The following is a 25077-nucleotide window of genomic DNA, read 5'->3' as shown; positions in this document are numbered from 1 at the left end:
GATGGCTTCACTGTTTTGTTTGGGAGCATGATCTATCCACATGCTGAGTCACAGAGCACAATGTGGTTTTACCATAAATCATACCAATAGTGTTGGGATTGATGGTCAGGAGAGAAATGTAGGTGAAAACTTGGTTAATGCCAAGAAAGAACAGAGGCGCTGAGCTTCTAGGAAAATGCATTTGGGTAATAGGTTTGAATTTTCTTCAAAATGTAAATTGTTAGAGAATGCAAATAACTGCATGGTGACAGCTTTCTTCCTCTAGTTTCTGGCATAAGGACTCTGAGCCTATGCCTACATTAACCAAAAACAAACAAACAAACAAACAAAAAACAAAGCAAAATAAAACACTGATTCATGGATTGTTATTTTCTGGCATGGGTTCAGAAACAGATAGAAGTATGGTTTTGTCATTCTCTTAATGTTACTACTGACTCATATTCTTGATTTCCTGGTTGCTGTAGGATTTTGTTTTTCTACTGCTAGTTGGAGACCTTTTAAATTTGCAGATAGCTATATTAGTCATAGCAGGTATCTGATGATTGCTTGTTGAATGAGTACTTGTTGGAAGTAACTTAGGAAACATGGGTACTATCCTTACCTAACAGTAAACAAGTTTTTAGGAAAATTACACTTATATAGCAAGCCTTACACATTCTTTAGAATCTTTGCAAGTGCTAAATTAAAATAATAACTTTTACAAAATGGACGACTTTTAAATTTGTCTTAGGTCATATAATAATTACTGGTTCATTTAAAGCTCAACACAAAGCAAATGTATTAGTTTTCATGTTTACCAATTATTCAGAAAGATGCAGGAATCTTTAGAGAAAACAATGAGAGTACCTTGGTGAGTTTGGCTGATCATGAGGAAAGATATATTTTTAAAAACATTTATTCATTTATTTATTTGTGTGAGGTGGGGGTCTCTTGTTGCACATGCCAGGGTCTCTTTTTGCTGCAAAGAAACCTTCAGATACATGTCAGACTTGGTGCCTGGCTTGAAGTGTGTGCTGGGCAATTGTACCTTGGTCAGGAAGCTTTGAAGTAAATGCATTTACTATTGCATCTACAGCACCATGAGGTTAATATTCCCTGAGTTTAGTTCTTCTCATTTTCTCAGTTCTTTACATGGTCCAGTTATGCTGGTGCTGAACACCCCACAGAAACAAGGCTATCTGTGGTCCTAGTACTAGACACGGTTCCCATATACAAACTGCAAGCCTGCTTATTGTTATCCAATAAATAAAAAGATCAGGGAAGAAATTGTATGAACTGATGATTTTTAAGGGAAGATTGTTTTCTATCTCATGTAAGATGATCCTGACTAATCTCTGTGAACATAAGTTTTTGTTTTTGGCTTTTGAAGTAGTGTCTTGCTCTAGCACAGGCTGATCTGGTATTTTCTATGTAGTCTCATTGTCCCTCAAACTCATGTTGATCCTCATTCCTCTGTCTCCCAAATTCTAGGATTACAGGTATGTGCCATCACACCCAGAAAATATAATTTTTTCATTAAAAAAAAATATGTATAAGAGAGAGGGAGAAAGAGAAGGCAAGGGCAAACCAGGCCTCTAGCCACTGCAAATGAACTGCAGATGCATGCACTACCATGTACATCTGGCTTATGTAGGTATTGGGGAATTGAACCTGGGTCCTAAGGCCTCACAGGCAAATGCCTTAACTTCTAAGATATCTCTCCAACCCAAATATAGTTTTAACTATCATCGGATCATATGATGTTTGAAATATATACACCTAATAGTGTCAATTGTCAAATAAGAATACAAACATATTAAGCACACTAAATCAAATCTCAAGTTTCAAATTTGTAAAGTTGTCACAAATTTCATGCTATCAAAAGCCAGACACTGAAGCAAGATTTTTTTTCCCCTCAACATTCTCAGCATTAAGAAAAAAATGATACAATGAAATTTCTAGAAAAATGGACAGAGTTGGAACAGATCATACTAGGGAAACTCACCATCACAGAATGACAAGCACCACATAGTGTCACTTATCTGTAGTTCCTAACCTGGACCTGCTCGATTTGCTGTCATACCTGATAGGCAACTCAAAGCCCAGTCAAAAGTGATGGAAGAGTTTGGGGAAGGGGAAGAACAAACACAAAATTAAACCTAAAATGAGCAAATACCACAGAAACCTTTCTCTTTGGAGATAGCCTAAAAGATGTAGCTCTCAAAGGATTGGGGGGGGGGCACCTGAAAAATAGGGCTCTGCTGAGGGTGGAATGAAACCTCAGCATAAAAGTAATTTGTTTTTTTCTGTCTCTGCCCTATAACTCCCCATACCAGAGATTAGTAGTTACCCACATTGAGCTGTGGATCAGAAGACCCAAGAGGACCCCAAATCAAGATAGGTTTCTGCCAAAGCATTTGATTACCTGCCTGAGGCAAAAGGTAAGACCCTCTTGCTGAAGACACCAAATACTACTGAAACAGGGCATGGAGGGATCTGTCTGGAATTCAGAAGAAAGCCAGTCCCCAGACAGTTAGTTTGTCAAGTGCTGGAAAGTGCTACATGAGCTACTGGGGAAAAATGGACAACAATGGTCTGAGCAACCAGAGGTCTAAGCTACTCAGAAGCAAATACCCTAACACAATGTACATGCCAGTACAATAGTGGGACACAGCTTCAATGGGTAACCAATAGCTTTCTGATTGTCTAAGAGATTTGCTCAGTGTAAAGGAGCCCATATCTGGAATTGGGAACCAGATCAGTATCCCAAGGAGACAAAGATTATGCTCCCCAATGTTGTGGTGGTTTGAATAGATGGCCCCCACTATAGACAGTTGTTTATTTGTTTGTGGTTTGCATCTGCTGCCACCTGGCTGAAGGCAGTGTCACTGGGTGGAAATTAAGGTGTGGTGGTGGGTTTCAGATTTCAATCTAAAGATATGCAAAGTGTGCCTATCTGGAGTTCCTAAAGTGTGCTATGTGGCTTTTGGCTTTTAGGCTTGTGCTTCTCTCTCTCTGCTTGGTCTTGTGAAGTCAGGCCAGCTTCTTCTGCCATTTATGGAACTTCCCCTGGATCTGTAGGGTTCAATAAATATCCCTTCCTCCATAACTGTGTCTGGTCTGGAAGTTTATCTCAGTGACCCTTAAGCTGTCTGCTACAAATGTCAAGCTCTCACTTGTCTTTGGCTAAAAGAAGGGTTACATACATCAAATTATCCCTAAATTAATAATGCTTATCCCATTTAAACTAAACTGACTTCATTCTGCACCATTTGCAGAAGGTAGTAAGACTGGAGGAGATAAACTACTGCTCACACTTCAGCCATGCCACAGCTGAATCCACAGAGGAATGGAGAGACAAGCAAGAGTGCTGTTTCCATTATGCTCCTGATAATCAGTGCCAAGGCGTAGCCGACAGACCCTGAGGATACTCAACACCTACCAAAGTAGAGATTCAGAGGTTCCTGAGAGCTCATCACTGAAATAGACTTTAAACTCACCACCACAGCTCAGGGAATTTTGAGGAAGAGGGGCAGAAATATTGTAAGTCCACGGGTTGAGGAATCATGCCCAGATGCATTCCTCCCCATCAAAATAACTGACTACTGCTCCCACAGCACATATACGACAACCCCATGGACAATATATGCAACCCTACTGAGGAGCATCCCCAACAGAATGGGAGCAGGGATGAAGGAAAAGAGAGTAGCAACACATGACAAATCCATACAAGACATCTTGTTAATAATAATAAAAATAATGGTAAGCATTAAAAACAAGAAATGCAGTGCTTCTAGGTGTGAATACAGTTATAGTTGGAGTCAATCTGAGGAAAAGACAAACTTTGGAATTAAAGAGCTACAAGCCATCTATCTCTTTTGGTATTTCACAGGATAAAAGAAGACACATTTCTTAGCTATTAAAATATAGATAGGCAATTGGAAACATCTAAGCTCCTATGACATTAACTATTTAATATATACCTTAACTAAAACATCCCAAAACATGCTTTTCTAATGAGTATATGTCTATATATTGGAGTTAAAACTATATTCTGAATAAAACAGGGCTTTGATGAGTGTGAAAGCTGAAAAAATTAAGGTACAGGGCACTAATTTATATGAACTTGTGTAGAACAGCATAGTTCACCAAATTACAAAATCTTGTAATAGTTATGCATGGTTGTCCGATTTAGCCATCCACACAATGATAGTTCCCTTCCCCCAGAGTGGGCGCCCCGCTCAGGGGGGGACTTGATATAAGGAAGCTCTGGGTAAAAACATTTCCTTCTTTTCTCCCTTCCACATGGCTGCCAGAGCTGTTCACTACCTTCCAGTGTGGATTGAAGACCAGTGCAGACTGAAGACCAGCATCAATTAAAGACCCGAGTGGATCAAAACCAAGTGGCTCCTCAGGAAGCCTCCAGGCTTTCTGGCCCCATCTGCAGTGCTGGGTCAGGACTGCTGAGGCATCTGGACACGAGGACTAAGAAGCTACCAGGTTCGGTGATTCTTGGGCCTGCAACTGCTATTGGACTACTGTAAGCTTATCCAATAAATCCCATTTTAAATAATTCATTCTAGCAGTTCTGTTCCTCTGGAGAACCCTGACTAATACACACACATTAAATTTCTGATTTTGCTTTTGCTTAGAAACAGTTACCTGCAGTCCTCTTATGCAAATGAAAAGCTCACATGGAAACACTGCACTGAATGCCATCAGGTTCCAGTATCAATTTCACGACTCCACAGAAACATGCTATCACTTGGTTTATCAATCTACAAAAGGAACTAAACTCTCTAGAATTTACAGCACGAATCCTACAGCCTTCTGTGCATACAAATGGACTTCCACTTTATTTGGATAGCCTCATGTATTAATCAAACCACAGAGTTTGATGACTAATTTTGGCTGCCAAATAATCTACGACCAAACTGCAAGTAGCATAAAACATTAAGGATGATATGTCCTCTATGCAGAAAGGTAGTATAGACACCACCAGGTTTGGTTAGAGTAGGACCTGATGATATCACCTTTCTGTTCTGCCCTCCTGGGTGTTCTAGGTACTCTCTCAAAGTCTGTGACAGGGTGGGATTTTGATGTCAATGAATAGACTTTTCTCTATAGGGATCTCTTTTTATTTTTTTTTAATTAAAAAAAATTTGTTTATTCTTATTTATTTGAGAGCAACAGACAGAGAGAGAAACAGGCAGAGAGAAAGAGAATGGATGCGCCAGGGCTTCCAGCCACTGCAAACGAACTCCAGATGCATGCGCCCCCTTGTGCATCTGGCTACTGTGGGTCCTGGGGAATTGAGGGTCCTTAGGCTTCACAGGCAAGCGCTTAACCACTAAGCCATCTCTCCAGCCCTAGGGATCTCTTTTTAAAGAAGCATAACCTTTCACATCTTCTGTCTCTTCCTTCAAGCAGGCTTTCCCTCTGTCACGCTTGGTAGGACCTGCATGCAGGATAAGAACTTTGTGAGTCCCAGCCAGAGAAATGGAGTTACCAAGACTTTCTCAGAGTCATACCATGGATACCTAGGCTGGGAGACTATGCCTCCAGCTCACCCCTAAAGGAAACACTAGGCAGAAAATCAATAGGCATAAGCAATGCCTGAACAATTACTGAGTATATTTGTGTTTTATACAAGTTTTAAAAGACATTGGAAATATATAGTTAAGACATTTTCCATGCCCATGCTAATTTAACATATACAGGGTACAAAACTCACTCTCAGACTGGATCAAAAAAAGACAGTAGTGTTCTTACTCAGAAAAGGGTGTTTGATTACAAGTTACTGGGCATAAAGGTTGTTAGCAGGAAAAGCTCTTTGAGTTTGGGATGTAACACCATTAATGAAATGTTAGTTTACTGAATTAAATTTTGTATGGAAGTCATCCCTTGCTATTATAGTGCAATTCCTTTTTTCCTTACAAATTTATATGTTGAAATAATAAACCTAAGGGGATTTCATTACGGAAGTACAGCTTTTGGGGGGAAGGTACTTAGATCATAAAGTCAGAAACCTCATGAATAGAATAAGTGCCAGACCCAAAACATCTCTCACTTTTTCTACTGTTAGGACACAGATAGAAGCTGTACTGCTGAGCCAAGAAATGGACTCTCACCACATATCAAATCTGCTCGTGCCTTATTGGGAACTTTTGGGTTTCCATAACTGTGAGAAACAAATGATTCTATTGTTTCAGAGTTATCCTGTCTATGATATTTGTTAAAGCACCACAAGCAGATTAAGGATCACTATTTATATCAGCTCTGACAACAGTCTTTGGATCTTTTTCTTGTCTATTTTATCATTCAGTTTATACAAATACCAGATATCAAATATGAAGACTTAATCTCTGTTGTTGTAAAGAGAGTCTCAGTCCATTTGATCATACTGTAGTCTTCCATTTAATTATACTCTTATCACCCTCTGGTCCAATCCTACAACATGACCCATTACAAAAGAGTCCTTTCCATTAGTAATCTTTATAAATGACAAGTGAGTAAACATGACAATATTCATTAAACAAGAATTAAACTGTGGCAGTGTTATCTTTTCTCCCACCTGGGAGGCTTTTTTTTAGGTGCCTGGCATCCCTTTCACAGGCTGCTGCTGGGGACATTGCCCTTGTTTTTCTTATGACAAGGGCTGAGACCATAGCTCTGGGGTAGAACATTTGCCAAGCTATGGGATGCCCTAAATTCTGTACCTAGCTCTACAAACAAAGCAAACCTTAGTATATACACATAATATCTTTGTAATAGTTGAAACATATGTATAACTATTAGACACTTGCATAAAATGCCTACAGTTTATTTGTATTTTAGATAAGACCTTGGGTAGTTGTTAAAAGAGGTTGTTGATAAATGCGCATCATTGTCAGTTATCTGTCTAGAGAGATGAAAAAATGATTGTGGTAACTATTACTACTTTCAATGGTATGAAACAGAGGAATTTTGGTTTAATTGTTTTTTACATTTTAATCTACAGGGAGATTAGTAGATTTAAAATTTAGAACTTTCATTCTATAATATAGTGAGTAGAGAAGGAAAGAGGAATAAATATGCTTCTTAGGCAATATATGACAGAAACTTTATCATATGCCATTTTTTCCTGGCTTTAAATGGTACTGAGGAATTGAACTAGGGTAGTTAGGTTTTGGAGGCAAGTGCCTTAACTGCTGAGCCATCTCTCCAGCCCATGTTCCATGTCTTTATTCTTCTTGAAATACTAATTCTTTTCCTAGGCCCAGTCCCCACTTCCCAGACTGAAAGCTTCTATAAAATGCAATTTCTTATTCTGTGTTCTACCAAGATATAACGAGAGACAACAGGAGTGAGTTGCATGCATACCTAATAAGCAACTGGAGGACAGATCGAAGGATGGAAGGGTTTGAGGGGAAGGGAACAATGGTGGGGGGGGAGATACACAAAACCAAATCCAAAATGAGTTTTTGTCATAGAACACTTCTTCCTGGATAGAGGACTAAAGATACAACCCTCAATAGGAACATGGAGAGATTTTCTGGTAAGAAGTGCCCTGGAGAGAGTGGGATGAAGCCTAACCCTAAAACATTTGGTTCTTGCTTGCAATTCGCAGTACTAGAAATTGGTTGCAACCCACATTGAACTGTTGATAAGAGAGACCTATTAGGGCCCCAAAACAAGACAGGCTTCTTTCAAAATATTGATTATCTACCTAAGATAAAAGGTAAGACTCTATTGATGAAGATACCACATACTGTTGACACAGAACATAGACAGATCCTGTTGAATCTGGATGGAAATCAGTTTCCAGAGTTTTAGCTTGTAAAGTGCTGAAAAGTGCTACATAAGTTGCTGGGTAAAATGGCCAGAGATATTGTGAAGAAGCAGGAGACCCTGCTAATATGAAAGTAACCAGCCTGTCAAGATATACATACTTGTGCAATAGTGACAAACAGCCTCAGTGGGTAACCAATGTCTCTCTGTTTGGCCATGAGATCTACTCAGTGGAAAGGAACCCATAGCTGTAACTGGAAACCAAGTCATAAATCTATGGAGACCAAGATTATGGACTCCAGTGAGGACTTCCCACTAGTCTTTGGCCAAAAGTGATGTTGCATCCAACAAAATCCTTCTAAATTAACAGTGATTATCCCCTTTATCCTATGCTGATCTCACTCTCCTGGATAATCTGTTTTTATTTTTTCAGAAAGCAGTGAGAACCTAGGAAAGCTAAAATCTATCAACAAGACAATAATGGACAGCTAACTCCTTGGCAGGAGATGAACTGCACCTCTCACAGCAGCTGGGGCCCAGGTGAAGGCACAGAGGAACTTTTGAGATGAGCAAGACCACAATGAAGGAGACAGATACTGACGGTACTCAAAACACACCAATGCAGAAATCTAGAAGCAGCTAGAGACCAACATTAAGTAGACGAAAGCACACCCACCAAGGCTCAGGGAATTTTGTGGAGAAGGGGGCGGAAAAAATGTAAGAGCCAAATGGTGGGAGGGAATATTCAGAAGCGTTGTCCACTCATACAATGATGACTGCTGGAATGGAAACATGGAGGGGGCGAAATGATGGTACCAACACATGATATATCAATCAGTTTTTAGTTAATTAAAAAAAAAAAAACGTGTGGAGCAAATGACTGAAGCTCAACATGTGGGCAAGATAGACACTTCAGTATGTATACATATTATGAAACAGCGCTGGAGAAGTTAAACAGTCAGTACTGCTTTTAGCCAAGTAGATTTCTTTGCTGTTTTGAAGCTAGTATTCACAATCTCTGCAGGCAAGCTAATGACATGTGATCCTCCTTAGCAGTTTCTATAAAATAACTTGCCTCCTGAAAGGTCTCCTTAAACTCATGAATCCCCCTTCTCATGATTAAAAAGCTAGGGGTGGTCTGTGGCTACTTTCCTCAGGGTGAGCTCCCACCATTAGTGCTTGCATAGGTGGTCTTTTTCTTGATCTCTCATTTCATCTGTTACCCCATGTTCTTTTCACATCCCATGCTGACTCACAGTTCTTTACCTTTTAAATATATCCAACTCTGCCTCTCCTTCTCAGATTGTTTTGATGCCTTTTCTCAAAGAGAAAGGAGGCATTGTACTTTTCTATTTAGATTTAGGAAAATGTCTGTATTCTTAAGAATACTAGGGTGAAGAAATGGTTATATTTTATATTCCATTTTTATGCATTTATAAAAACACCAAATATATGCATCCTAGTATCATGAGATTTCCTGCATGGACCTGATTTCACTGACTGGAATGCTTATATCTGGATACCAAGTTTCATATTTAATGAAAGAAGACTATCTCAAACTGACATGCAAGTGAAGGCTAATGATTGAAGAGTAAGGGTATTAAGCTAATAATAAATCCATTTGAACTGAAATACATTCAAATATATGTGTAGTTAAGAGGGTATATGGAAGCAAAGTAGAGTTTGTAGTGCACAGTGTGCATTTGCTTCATCATCTAAGTTTTAAAAAATATTTTATTTATTTATTTAATTTGTGTGTGTGTGTGTGTGTGTGTGTGTGTGTGTGTGTGTAACAGAAAGAGAGAGAGAGAGAGAGAGAGAGAGAGAGAGAGAGAGAGAGAGAGAGAGAGAGAACAGGCATGCCAGGGCCTCCAACCTCTGTAAATAAGTTCCAGACACATGTGCCACCTTGTGCATCTGGTTTATATGGGTACTGGGAAATCAAATCTTGGTCCTAAGGCTTTGCAGGCAAGCATCTTAACTGCTAAGCTATCTATCCAACCCCATCATCTACTTTTAAAATGTATTTTCCTGTCAAGTTCTAACTTAATACTTTAAGATTAGTAGTTGGACTCAATATTCTTTGACAAAAAGAACATTAATTTATGTAGTCTCTTTGAGGAGGCTAGGCAAAAAGAAATGCTTCTAGAATAATGCTTTCATAATTACTGTAAAATTGTCAAATTACCACAACATATACTTTTTGTGCTAGTCATCAGGAACAGATTTTATCCCTATAGTTTTGTAATGCCAGAGTCCATAATAAGTGGCCCAATAACATGATCAGACAGGAAAAAAAATGATCTTAAAATTTGCCAAAAAGCAAACATTCATATTTAGGTATATTTGCAAACACATATTAAATGTGTTTGGAATATACTTTTTAAACTATAAACTGTAGACTATGTAGGTAATGACTAGACAAAAATGTCTAGATTTGGGTGCTTTTTTAAAGGTTTCTTGGTTTATTCCTCTAGATAGTAAAAATAAAAACTAAGTAACATCAATTGCCTGGAGAAATAGAACATATACTCACAACCAATGATTTCATAACCAGAGCTAAACACTGCGGTAGCTCTCTTAATAAAATGGTTACAGTCATTTGGGGATGGGGCTCCCCAGAGTGAAATGCTCCGCTTTTTATAGTTTTGTATATAATTAAAATGCTGCTGCAACTATGACCTTGAATATCTCCTGGAAAAAGGTATAATTAAACAACCCAAATCTCCAGTAAATACCAGCTGTAAGATAAGCAAGAAAAATTCCTTCTTAGCAGTGTTTCCTTTGCATGTCTGTACAAGTTTCTGGGCCTCTGTGCATTTCACACAGAATGTCAGCTGTCCCATCTTTTCAGAGAGCCTTTGATCTCAGAAGCTTCAACTTTCTTCTTGCTATTAAGGTGGGGTTTCTTCTAGTTCACTCAATTTACCAAAGACAGGCTTCTATAATCATCATATAAATGCACCTACTAGGCAGCATTTAAGAAGTGTTGATTTAGACTATGGTGTGTGTGTGGGGGGGGTGGCATTGACTATTCTTATATCAATAGTTCTCACTTTAGTATATAAAAGCACACCATTGATTCATTCTGAGTAAATCACACAATTTTTCCAGCGACCCAGTCTATTACATAAAGATAATCCATTGTTAAGAAATGCCAATTCCTTTCATGAGCTACACTATGTACCCATAAAATTGAAGTAAACATGATGTGGAGAACTGTGGAGATACAAAAGCTCAGCATTTCTTTTTCTGACAATGAGTTCTTATTATATCTACCAGCTCTCAAATGGAATTTCACAGGTTGGCAAAAAGCCTATTACGTCTTATATACACTGCTGAGATTGTCTTAGGAGCTAGTTCCCTGTTATGTATAAAAGTAAAATTCAGAGAAAACCTATCACAACTTATGCCTCTAATATTATCATATTTTAAAATACAACCATAGCTTAACTATATAAAAATAACTTGCAAAAATATGAGGCACAAAAAGCAATATTGATCTCAAGAATTTTTCCAAAATTCTCTGTGCTCTGCTTATTTTTTTTTTTTTGCTCTGCGTTTTATAAGCTATTATAAACTCAAATATGTATCTCATGTGTATAACATTAATTAATGTTCCATGGGAAAAATCATCAGATTGAAAGGGTTTCTTCTTCTGTGACCCCAGTGAGCCTCATAAAATAAGCAACTTAACATTTAGTGTTAAAAGGAAGTTTCCATCTTGAGCAATGGAGGCAAATAAATAAGTCAAATCAGGACTTCTTCAAGTATATGCTTGAAGCATACATTCCAATGAGATCTGACACACATGTACATGTGTAACACATAATTTGCACCCCCACACATGCACCTACATACACATGAACACACATACACCTACACACATGTGAACATGTATACATATACATACATACATAAATACATGCAAATATGCAAAAAAAAGAGAAAGAAAAAAAGACAGATACAATAGAAACCTGAAACTCTTCCACTAGCTATCATTTTCTGTAGATACTGCATATGTAAAACAAATGGTCAGAGGATTTGAACCTTCTTCAAAGAAGCCTAGCAAGTTGACATTTGAATTGCTTACAAATAACTGGCATTGAAGTTAGTGTTTCTGTAATGTTTGTTAATATTGTCAAAACAATGAGGTAGACCCTTAGGCCTCTGTTTAAACTGTGCATACAAATTACCTACTTTCACATGTAAGTGTCAAACATCTACAGTTTGTACTGCCAGAATGGTCTCAGGAATCTGCCTGTAGAATATGGACCATGCCCTTACCAAATTATACTGCTCAATTTAACTCAGCAACATAAGTGATTCATGCTATGAAATAAGACTTTAAGTCATTGATAGGGACATTTCTCAAGCACCAACAAGATATAAACTTACAGCCTGGGGAGTTGTCTCAGTGGATAAAGTACTGGCTGTGCAAGTATGAGTATTTCCTGGAAAGTTGGATAGCATAGTGCTAACATCCATAATCCTGTACACCTAGGACAAGAAGAGAGGCAAAGACAAAAGAATCACCTGGAAACTCACAAGCCAGCAAACCTGCAAACTCAGTGGTGAGTGAGGAGACAGTGTGCCTAAATCAAGGTGGAAGATGAAGCATTTACCCCAGTGACACATCACAGAAGGGGCTTTCTTTACCACGCAGAAGGAGGTAGATGGCAGAGGGGGTGGTGACTTCACCTCCTGCTTCTGCCTGGCATGGGCTGATTTGCTGCCTGCTGGCTGACTTGGCAAGCTTCTAGGGACCTGTGCAGAATCCACCAGCTCTTTCACTTTCACACAAACCAACCAGTCATAGATTAGGAATAAATGGGCTTTCCTATTCAATAAAAATTCAGGGCTGGAGAGATGGCTTAGCGGTTAAGCGCTTGCCTGTGAAGCCTAAGAAGCTTGATTCCCCAGGACCCACGTTAGCCAAATGCACAAGAGGGTGCATGCATCTGGAGTTCGTTTGCTGGAGCTGGAGGCCCTGGGGCTCCCATTCTCTCTCTATGTATATCTGCTTCTTTCTCTCTCTGCCTGTCAGTTTCAAATAAATAAATAAAAATAAAGCAAAATTTAAAACGTATTTTAAAAAATTCAATTACCATAGACACTGTGTTTACCCCCCACCCCAAGCTTTGGACACCCCCTCCTCACACTGGAGTCTGCTTTCTTTCTTCATTTTTCCCTATTACTCTGAAATAAACTTTATTATTATTTTAATTAATATTTTTAAGAGAGGGAAAGAGTGAGAGGGAGAGAGAGAGAGGAAATGTAGAGACTTGGTGTGCCAGACTCTCAGCCACTTCAATAGAACTCCAGACAGTTGTGCTGCACAGTGGGAATGTGTGACCTTGTGCTTGCCTCACTTTTGGGTGTCTGGCTTATGCGGTATCTCAAGAGAGATCAAACATGGGTCTTTAGGTTTTGTAGGCAAACACCTTAACCATTAAGCCACCTCTTGAGCCCAACTTTATTCTTTGAAATTACATTCCTGCCCCTTAATACTTTAAATAGCAGAGAGAAAGACCCTAAGACAAGTAGACTGCATTATTAAGTTGTCCTCTGTCCTCCACATATGTGCTGTGGCAAGTGAGTGCCTAAACACAAACAAATGTACACACACACACACACACACACACACACACACACACACAATTTATACACAGAATTACAATTTTAACACAGTGAAAGTATAAACAAAGTCCTGCCCTTAAAGCCATTTCATATTCACAGATAATTTTAGGAATGGTAATTGCTGAGTAAATATATAACATTTTTAGACATGCTGATAGGGTACTTTTGAATCTGAACTATGTATTTCTAAGCAATGGGTGAGGGCATTGTTATGGCATAGGTAGAATCAGTATAAGCTACACAGGCATATGCCCTCATGGAACCCTGATCCTGGCACTAGGATCTCAACCAGATGCTATAAGGTACAACATCATTATTTTTCTCTTTAAGTAAAATCTACATGACATATTTGATGTTTTAGAAGCAATGATTTAAGAAAATTGCAGTGGATAAAGTAGGGAGAAGTGCGACAAAGATGTGGTGGCTGATTGTCTTTTGAGGGGGACTGAGATAAGAACAATACTCAAGAGCTGCCCATGAGGAGCTCCACAGAGGAAATAAACCAAGACACAAGGGCGTTGGGTTGGGAAGATGCCAGTGTTATAGCAATCTATATGAGTGTGGGTTCAAGCAGGTGAAGTGGGGCAGCAGCAGTGTCTGCTTTAAAAGTATGAACATCACAATGTTGTACTGTATTTCACTCACTTGTACTGTTGTTCTAAAGGACAGATTGACATCCAGCTGCTGAGGAGCAGAGGTGTAGTCTTCTCTCACTTGTTTTCTTCATGGCCTCTTTCTTCTCAGACATGTTGGGTACCACATGAGCTCTCTGCAGACGCTTTCAGATGCTCTAAGTACTTTTGTCCCATGCAGAATAGCAGGTGGGGAGGTTGAGGCAGGCTGAGTAGTGTTTCCCCCATTTTCAACACTGTTCCATTTGCATCCAACTCTGTGGTTGCTGTGTTACATGTTCCTGACCACACCCTGCTGAATCTCCTCTCAGGAGAGGGTGGTCTCCGCAAAGCCCTCCTCCTTTGCTCCTAACGAATGTCATCATGATAGAAAGCCTGCTTCTTGGCCACACCTTCAAAGAGTATTAGAATTAGTTGTCTTATGATAGTCTCTAAATACCTCCAAACCCATTGGTGAGAGCAGGAAGAAAATGCTGTTTAGAATATTTCTATAGAATTGATCCATTTACAATTTTTCCAATTTTTTTATTTTATGTTATATAACCATGCATGTAGTTTATAGGCACAAATTTGGTGTGATACTTCGTTTTTAATCAGTGAGCTGAATCTTTAAGAATGATTGAGGCTCCTCTTCTGAGGCACTCATCCATTGTTTTAGGGTCAGAGGACCAATGACTTCTGTTCAAATTCCATTTCCCTGAGGGAATGTCTAGGTGTGTCTGTTATCAATTGCCTAGAGATTGACCTATCTTTGCAAAGCTCATAGCCTCATGGCTATTGCACATGCTTCTCTTGGGGAGATTAACAAATATCTACTCATCCCAGCAAGGGCACTGTTGACAGTCTAAATAAATGACGCTATTCAAGAATAGCTTGATGAACTAATGAATTTAATTGGGGCCAACTAATTAGGATGAGGGGTGACTTACAGGTACATGACAAACTTAGGGAATATACCACCAAAGAAGATCCTCCTATCCCAGAAGCCAAATATCCTCGGGAGAGGTCTTGTGCTTCTGATATATGAGCAGTTCACAGATCATTACAGAATTTTAATAAGCTCAGTCCTACACAATATCACCCAGGTAAAAATGACCACTGTGATTTCAGGACAGCAAAGTTTTGTCATGCTCGAAAGACAGAGTTCTACGTTTACCCTGTCCAGTCTGAAGGACTCTAGGATCTAGTCTGAGTGTTGAATTTGCTCATCTCTGATTTGCTGATGGTTTGTTAAATAAATAAAAAAAAAAGCCTTTGAGGGAAATAAAACAAACAAACAAACAAACTATGGAATGAGGCTTTCTCTTTATTCTATTTAACAAACTATCAGCTACAGCAGTGATTCCAAATCATCATTCAACGGAAAGATCATATTAATACTCAGCCTCAAGAGTTTGGTTTACAGTGTATAAGCAGCACATATCTGACATAATATTCAGCACTTTTCATACTTGTGGTGAATGGAATGTATATTTTCATTTCTGTCTGTTCAAAGTTTCAGTGAGCACGTTATGAACACAGACCATTGCATACTTTCTCTTTATCCTCCAAAGTATATCTTTAATCTTATTAAAATAAAATATTTATTCAGTTTTTGGGGTCTTGAATATATGTACTCCTGGATGGCCTGGTACTAGTTATATGGCATAGGCTGACTTCAAACTCATGACATTCTTACCTGTAGGATTTTTTTCTGAGTGCTAGATATCCTTGGGAAGAGCTCTTATATTTCTGGCATGTACCACAGGCCTAATTTATTCATTCAGTGCTTGATGCTAGTTTGGGCTTGAAACAGATATGATGACCAAGTATGGCTAGTAACCCATACAGCATCTTGGAAATCAGATCTGAAGGGTGGAGTGACAGTTGTCAGAGCAAAATGTGGTGACTGAAAGTAAACCAAGTGTTGAAATTAATCTACATATTTCCTTTACAATATATAAATTTCCTCTTAATTTTCAGGTTATTAGTTTTACTCTATAAGGAAAATATGTTACTTTGATAGAGTGCCTTTCTATTAATAAGATTAATTCAAGTTATTCTTTGACTCTACACAGACATCTTCTAGAAATGAGATGATTGACTTCGTTACAACTTTACAAAAGAGAATAATGAGACTCAGAAAAAATTAATTCTATGGCCAACCACATTCAGATGATTAGGAAATCAAGGGGACTTACATTACTTTTCTGACTTTGAATCCATGGCATACTTTCTATGGCACTGATCTCTGTATCTTGTCTAAGCCTAGTGTATGTTCTGTGGGTAGATTGAGGAGTACTTGTCCAAAACTCTGCCTACAGAATACCATGATTTTATAAGACTGAGAAACTGATCTTCATTTCATCTTGGAAATGAGTAATTTTTTTTAGAATTCCTTTATTTTGTTGACTACTTTTAGTCAAAATGACAGGCCACATCAATATTTGGATTTCTTGGGAAGCTATGATTAGCTTACAGCTATATTAAAAATGCATAGCATGAAAATTTTTCAAGTTGAGCTAGTTTACATCTCAGAAGTTTCTAGGTATTTTAGATGAAATATTCTCTTCCATAAAGGCACGATCTTACCAAGGTTTTAACAAAGAGTGTAGAGACCTGAGGCATATCACTAAATAAGTTTGTTATATGGCCATCTCTACAAACTTAAATGATACCATCTTCTTGATTTTATCACTTTCTTTATTTTTAGCCAGGCTTGATGCAAAGCTTACTTTATGCTTTCAGTATAGAAATGGTCTCAGAATTCAATTTTTCTATCAGATATCTCAACTTTAGTAGAGCTTCACTTCCTAATTTTATTTTAAATTATTTATTTACAAGGAAAGAGAAATTGAGAGAGAGAGGTGATGGGAGTGCCAGGACTTCCTGCCACTGTAAACTAACTCCAGACTCATGTACCACTTTATACATTTGGCTTTACATGGGCACTGGGGAACCAAACCCCGTCCACAGGATTTTTAGGTAAGTGCCTTAACTGCTGTGCCATGTCTCCACCCCCAAACTTCACTTTTTGATGTCAATGTAATGCCAGTATATTTCATATAGCTTAAGTAGCAATTTGTGGCTATCCTTAGAACATTGGGTCCAGTGTCTCTGAACCACAGGCATGAAGGACCCATAACAACTCTGTATTTTAGATGAAGAACACTGCAGTTAAGAGCATGAAATGGGATCTATTCATCATTTACAGTTAACTGTACAGAACTTTTAAAAAAGGAAATGCAGAAAAATAAAATTTACAAACAGTTTTGTTACGGTTGTCCGAGACATTTTGTTCCATTTCATTTACAGTTTCTACATTAAAAAAAAAAAAAAAAAAAAAAACAATGCTACCTACTTTCTCCTCACCATTAGAAATTGGGTCCCTGACATTAAAAGCTAGGAGACACAGCTACCCTCATTATTTGCTGGACTTCAGTGGCCTTCAAAGACACTTTGGTAAATAAGCTGCACTGAAATATTTCCCAAACTCCGATAAACACAAACATATCAGCAGCTAAGCTCCATCAGTAGCTGAGAAACACAAAATATTCGTAAGTGGAACAGAAATAATTATGGAAGAGAGGATGAGCAAGGGAGTCCCACATCTCTCAGAATAGATAGCCCACTGAAATGTTCATATCTTCACACCATTCTAATAACAGAAAAGAAAATGCCATGGATGAACCTGTTGCCATTGAGGTCTGAAAATATTTCCTTATACAGGGTGCTAAATTTAATTTTTCTGAGAAAGAGATAGAAAATGAGTTGAATTATCTTTTATTTATTATATTAAAATGAAACTTTCATTTATTTGGCTTTTTTTCTGGTTTTCATGTTTTGAATACAATTAAATTCTGTTGACAGATGGGCTTTAGCCATGTTAATTGCCACAACAATCAATTAACTCAGATGCTGTTTAGAATAGAGAAAACTGCATAAATAATATTCTAGAAATGTCCTTTATGAGACAGTTATAGAAACATTATCTTTCTTGCATATAATTAATAAAATATCCAAATGGCAATGGTGCTATGTGACTGTAGATATTTTAAAAAAATATTTGAGATATTTGAATATACCTTTTTCTCTGCTAAGAAATTAATCTATACCTGTTCCATACATACACAATGAATTGACCTGTCACAGACTACCTTTACAAGGTTCTGTCAAGTAGCTTTTTTGGGTAGACACATTCTATAACTCTCTACCCTAAAGCTAGGAGTTTCATGTTTCAGAGGTGAAGGTCTATGGGTAATGTGGCCACTGGTAATTTAAGACAGTTTTGCATTATGTCATTGATGAGTGTGAAATATCTTTAAAACCTTCTTTAAAATTAAAATGTAAGCTAGGTGTGCTGGTGTACATCTTTAATCCCAGCACTCAAGAGGCAGAGGTAGGAGGATTATCATGAATGCAAGGCCACCCTGAGATTACATACTGAATTCCAGGTCAACCTAGACTAGAGATTTTATCTTGAAAAACAAAACAAAAAAATTAAAATGTGATAATTATGTGCATTCAACTTTTAAAGTACCCACAGAGATTTCTGGAAATCCTGATCAAGCTTGTAGCTATTTTCTGACAAAATATTCCTGCTGGTTAGAGAATGCCAGAAGGTAAAACAGATGGGAAATACAATGCCAAAGACTGAAAGAATCTTCAGTAAGAGAAAAGCAAATGCAGGTGAACTGAGAGATAGACCTGTTCAGATGGCAATTCAGGGATTTTCCTCATGAAGTAAGGCTTGTATTCCATGACCAAAAAGAAACACAAGCATTTTTCCTGTTGGTGTATGTGGGAAAATGTTGGGTGGGATGGAATGAGTTTTGAAAACACTAGACTATTAATCTTCCTGATGAATCTCACCATCTTTATGCATCCGTATGGTTACAGAATCAAGTAGGAAAAACATGAGCTGAAAAATATAAGGAATTAAAGATCAAGCAACTTGTACCATACATCAAAGGATCCTTGGATCTTAATTTACCCAAGGCTGTGACTGAACCATTCTTTCAGCCCAGGGACTGCTTCTCTAGTGAGGATGTTGGATAATTCAATTGACTTCTTCCACCCACTCAACCCACAGAGTAACTTTTAATTCCTCTAAGCAGCCACGTTTTGTTTACACATCTATCATGACATTATTTCTATTCTATGAAATAACTCAAGCTGTATGAATTTTTATCTCCACTGAGAGATAACTTGTTCCTTGAAGGAGGAAAATGATTCCTAGTCATTCTTCTGTCCTCATAGTCCCAACACTGTAAAAGTCTTAGTTGAGAGAGGCTGGGTATTTGAGATTTAAAAAAAAAATCTAATGGTAGAAACAAATAGTTTTAATAAAAAAAAGGTAATTTTTTTAAGTAAAAGTTCAATAATGGTTCTGACTCACAGATACCCAGGCCTTTTCCTCTACTGATGTGTTCTCCTTTATGTACATTGATACTCCAAGAGATTAGAGAACTTTCCAAAAATTATATACATTCAAAGAGAAAGCCATCTGAAATGTGCTCAGAAGGTAATATTTTCTCACCTGACATATTGACACATGAGATAAAATTAGTTATTTTTTCTCATTTTCAAGACAACACACAATTGTTTAAACGCAGTGGGGATGCACATAGACACTAGCCTTAATAGTGTGATAAACAGAATTATCACAATGTATCTAGACTTATGAATAGGCCTCACTGGGATCCTTAAATGACATTGACAAAGATTTCTAAATGAGGTGAGTGTGAGTTCACAGAACCTAGTAAACCCGATGTGGCTTCAGTGGTTTTACTCCAAGGTGATTTCAAAACCTAAGATGTTATTAGTACAACTATATTTGCATTACTTGGATGTTTCCCACAGAAGAATAGGAACACTCTGGCAGTAAAGCCCATCCACTGATCCACGAGTCTGTTTCTAGCCTGTTTTCAAACTTTTACATTAAGTTTAGTGAGGTATACATGTTTATCTCATAAATTATAAATAATAATCTTGTCCTGATAACAAAGAATGAGCCCCAGAGATAAAAATTTTACAGAAAAATTATGACATTAGAAGGGGCCACAGGACACAAAAGTCTATAGCAAGTAGTTTTATACCCTCAAACTTGGAAAACATATATGTGGAAAATGCCAAAAGTTACATGAGCTGGGCATGGTGGTGCACGCCTTTAATCCCAGCACTCGGGAGGCAGAGGTAGGAGGAACACCGTGAGTTCAAGGCCAGCCTGAGACTACAGAGTGAATGCCAGCTAGGTCAGCTTGGGCTAGAGTGAGACCCTACCATGAAAAACCAAAAAAAAAAAAAAAAAAATTATCACGAGGTTCTATTATTTAATTTCTCGACATGCAATGTATAACTTAAAATGAATCTTTTTTATGCTACAACATTAAAACAACTAATTTATAAAATGCAGCAATAAGTTACACTATGAAAATATTCCTTGCAAGAAAGTGACAAAATCTTTAAATTATACTTTTGAAAAGTATTTTAAAATGTGTTGTCACATGTGTATACATTGTGCTTTATCTTTCCTCCCTCCACTCTCCCCTCTATGCTTCCATTTTCTCATAATGCATTAGTATTATGTCCAAGTTTGTCACCTTACAAAGGAGATAAGACCCAGCCAAGTTCCTAAAAGGTTGATGTAAACTATAGTCGCAGGTGTCATGAATCAATTGCATTACATATCTGTTTATATGCCTAAATTACTTGTCTTTTGTTATTTAACCTTCAAAGACAAGCCACAGTAAGCATTTTCTTTTTGTAAAAAATGTGTCTATTAACGATTTTATTACATACATGTCATCCACTTACAATTGTTCCAATAAATTAGTGTATTACTGAAGGAACAGTGGACAAATTAGCTGTTAAAACTAAAGGTTCAGCTTTAACAATTCTACATCATTCCTTTGTCATATTGTAAATCTTGAGTGATGATTTCACTGACTTAAGACTAGTTCACACCTTGCAAGTAATGCTCTTCACCTTTTTGTAGTACTTTGGGCTGAAGCTAGGGCCTTGTCTATGCCAGGCAACTGCTCTGTTACTGAGCTACATCCCAATTCCCATGGAAACATTAAGGAAAAATATCCAAATTAAACAAGTACATATATTTTCCTAACATGGCTTAGTTAATATATATCTACATAATACTATTTATTCAGACATTTGCTTCTTCAATTCACTGGTAGTCCCTGCAACATCAGCTAACTGTAGAACCAGCAGCTAGCTGAGGGTTTTTCTGTTATACTGAGTTGTTTTGTTTTAAGAGACAAATGATAAATGATATTACCATGGGTTTGTTCCAAAAAATAACTTTGAGGCTTTTATTTACCCAGTATGAAATCACTTTCATCTTTTCTATTTTCTGGGTATTTAGGCCAAACAATGATTGATTTTCTGAATGGCAGCCCTGAGACAATCTGGGAGTCTCATTATGATAGAAAGATTCAATTATCTCTCTCTCTCTCTCTCTCTCTCTCTCTCTCTCTCTCTCTTTATGTTTTGAAGCAGGTCTCACTCTACCCAGCCTGATCTGGAACTAACTCCGTACCCCAGGCTGGCCTTGAGCTAATAGCAGTCCTCCTATCCCTGCCTTCTAAGTGCTGGATTTAAAGGCATTGCTACCACACTAGACAACTATTGTGTTATGCCAAGGAAAGGGAACAACCTTGAGTAAAGCTGCAGTTACTTATATGAACACATGTGGATACCTCAGAACACCATTGTTCAGCTGCCTGTGCTCTAGGGATTTATGGTGCAACACATCTGAAGTTTAAGAATGTTTATGTACACTCCCAATCATCTACATATGTATTAAATAATAAAACAAGCTTTTAATTAAAATTTTGAGCTAAGTGAATCACACATATAATATTTGACTCAGCCAGTACTGCTGAGTAAAATAAAGGAATAAACAAGGAACATCACAGAAGTGCCAAACAGCTCTGGGGATTATGTTTATCTTTACAGATTCTAGTGCTTTTGCAACAGAGGTTTAAGGTCTGAGTAGGTGGCTAGACCAGATGATTCCTGCTAGCCTTGACATCCTGTGATTTAGGGTTGATGAGGAACTTGATCCTTTTCGCTTTCCAGTGTGTAAAAGGTAAAGTCGTAAAATGCACATAAATGCAGAATGCCACAAAACTCAAGAATTGTAGCAAGATAATAAAACGACTGACATAAAGTTTAATTATGTTTGGTATCTAGGCAATGGTAACATGGGGAAAACATATTAGTTTCTTTTACTGTTAACCCTCAATTTTTGCTTCAAAAAATCCTCCAAAGTTTTAATTTGCTACTTGAAAAACAAAACAAAAGCCCTAGTATTATCTCTCTAATTCAATATAATTTTAAGAACAAACTGTGCAAAGCTATTTGGAGAAATAAAATGAAGAGTGCTGAATCCAAGCCTTATTAGTTTCTCAATCTGCTTCTGAGCAGAGGAGCTTGCACGTGATGTTTGATGTCACATTGATTACCAAACTCAGATGATTAATGATCTCTGCTAAGTGTTTAGCAGTGGGAGGCAGAAAAAATAGGGAATCACAACTAATCAAATGCTGAAAAGAAGTGACTGATGAGTACTAGACCCCAAGTGAGACATATATGTTACCCCTCCATGGGCTCAGGGAACATCATAGAAGAGGGAGAGAAAAAATGTAAAAGCTGGAAGATGGGAGGAGTGCTGTGGTACTCTGTCACCTGGACAGTTAGAGCCTTGGCCCTCATGAACTCTCAGCAGCTGTGGTGACCTGCACAAGACCTGCGGTGATGGGGTTAGTCATCATTTTGTTGCCGACAGGGGTGAGACTTTGGAGGCCACACCCCTCACTAATGAGCTAATGACAGTTACAGGTTTCCAGGGAGGGTGAATCATGCTCTTCTGTGGCACAACCAGTGGTGATGGTAAGGAGTACAATTAGATGGGGGAGCAGGTGTAGTGATATGAAATACATATGCAATGTGTATGTGTGAAAATATCAATAAAGGATATCTATTCAGGACCCTTCTTAGCTTCTTAGATTAGAAGCTTTTCTCTTTTACTTCTTCTCTCTCTCTCTCTCTCTCTCTCTCTCTCTCTCTCTCTCTCTCTCTCTGTGTGTGTGTGTGTGTGTGTGTTTGTGTGTATGTATATATATATTTCCTTAAAAAAGGAAAATGTAAGGCTGGAAGTTTGGCTTAGTGGTTAAGGCATCTGCCTGAAAAGCCAAAGGACCCTGATTTGATTATCTAGGACCCACGATAGCCAGATGCACAAGGGAGCACACACATCTGGAGTTGGTTTGCAGTGGCTGAAGGCCCTGGCATGCCCATTCTCTCTCCCTCTCTCTGTATCTCTCTCTCTCCCTCCCTCCCTCTTTCTTTGCCAAATAAATAAATAAATGAATGAATAATAAAGGAAAATGTCAAAACAAATAAACACAAAACAAAACCCTCTGATAAATGTACCAGGATGCTGACTCACAGAAGAAATTGATTTGATTGTTGGAATAAATGTCTACAATTATCTTGATAGGTAGTAAAAGTAGTACTAAATAATTCATCATTTTTATGAGAAAATTTGATGGTCGATTCATCCCCTCCTTTTTTTTTTTTTTTTTTAGAAAATCTTCCGTATTACAAAACTGTTGCTTTGCAGTGAACACTTGTAAATTAAGCCATATTCTCCTTAGCCTTTGTTCTATACTGTCTCACCTCCACATGGCTAAGTCCTTGACATGCCTTTAAGTCCAGTTCTTTCAGAAAGTCTTCCCTACCCAGCAGTCCTGTCTTCCTCAGTTTTTCCCCCTAAATACTGACTTCTCTCTAACTCTGCTCTGACTTCCACTATGCTCACAAGTTTGTGTGCCTATATGTGTCTTCTTTTAGACTGTGAGCTCCTTCAAACACTGCCTGCTTTGAACATTATTCATGTCTGTAGCACCAGAACCTAGCCAATGTTTCACACACACTGAACATTCATTCAGCATTTATTACATAAACAAATATATATCAACACTGTGATAATTAGAGCAATAAATTATATCAGTTTTTATTTGAAGCAAACACAGGTGAAACATAAGGTAAAATTTCTTTGGGCTGGTCCAGTATCTTTATATCATGCTGAATACATTCTGAAAAATTCTAAATATGGAAGAGGCAGGAATAAGATGGTAATTTTCCTTCAGCTCCTAAATAGACACAACTCTCAGGAGAGCTTTTATTTTGTAAACACTGTGAAATATAAAGAAAAATAACTGGTACTCAAGGATCTTACCTTACCTTCAGAGTCTCTACCCTGGCATGGGTCATATGTGTATGGGTGGTGGAGATAGCTATGACTGAAAGCCAGAGTGAGGCATGTCTGACATCCACATTGGCCTGTTTTGGACTGTAGAATCAATGTTAAATTAGTCACCTCAAAGGTTCATTTCCCTCATCCTCAAGGTACCGAGCTATTACTACCCAGTCTCCCAGGTTAGAGACTTTTTACTTCATTAACTGTTTTTAACATGCCCACATCTTTTCCACTCCAACCAAGAAACACCTTCTGCTCTACTATTTACTCCTTCCTAGAGCTTCAGCTTCTATAAAAACCCCTACTTGAGCAAGTGAGAAAGCCTCTGGACTGGCTGACAACTCTGTCCTCAGATGCTGCAAAAAGCCTCTTCTATATGCAATATAAATTAAGAAAATCAAAACAAACATTATTAATCTGTCCAGTTTCAATCCACTTCTCTTTCCTTCCTTCCTTTCTTTCCAAAATTCCTCCTTCTCATCTGCCATTGCTTCTCCCTTCTGTGTCAATGCTTTCTAATTGATAATGTTTACTAAACTCTTTGGATTAACGTTCTTTTTTTTTCTTTTCTTTTTTTTAAATTATTTATTAGTTTTGTATTCAGCACATACAGTCAATTTGGTACCATTATTAGGCTCATCCGTGACCTACCCCCTCACCTTGGCCCCTAACGTATGGTGACTTATGAATAGCTGCAAGAATTTTCTTCAGTTTTACCTAGAAATGTTTTCTTATTGCATTTTACACCTCACCTTTCTATAGAAGTAACAAGCCTTGTCAGGAAATTTAACTTTT

General features: G+C 37.9%; 1 protein-coding gene across 2 annotated transcripts in view; it reads right to left on the bottom strand.

Moving 5' to 3' along the window:
- The window catches only part of Pdgfd (platelet derived growth factor D), a 233129-nt gene that overhangs the window by 81613 nt on the left and 126439 nt on the right, over window positions 1-25077 (bottom strand). The gene's annotated exons all lie outside the window — the stretch shown is intronic.

This window comes from Jaculus jaculus, chromosome 3 (genome assembly GCF_020740685.1).
Source record: "Jaculus jaculus isolate mJacJac1 chromosome 3, mJacJac1.mat.Y.cur, whole genome shotgun sequence".
In the NCBI taxonomy this organism is placed as follows: Eukaryota; Metazoa; Chordata; class Mammalia; order Rodentia; family Dipodidae; genus Jaculus; species Jaculus jaculus.
Note: the sequence above shows the minus strand (reverse complement) of the source record. Positions and strands in the feature narration are given on the sequence as shown.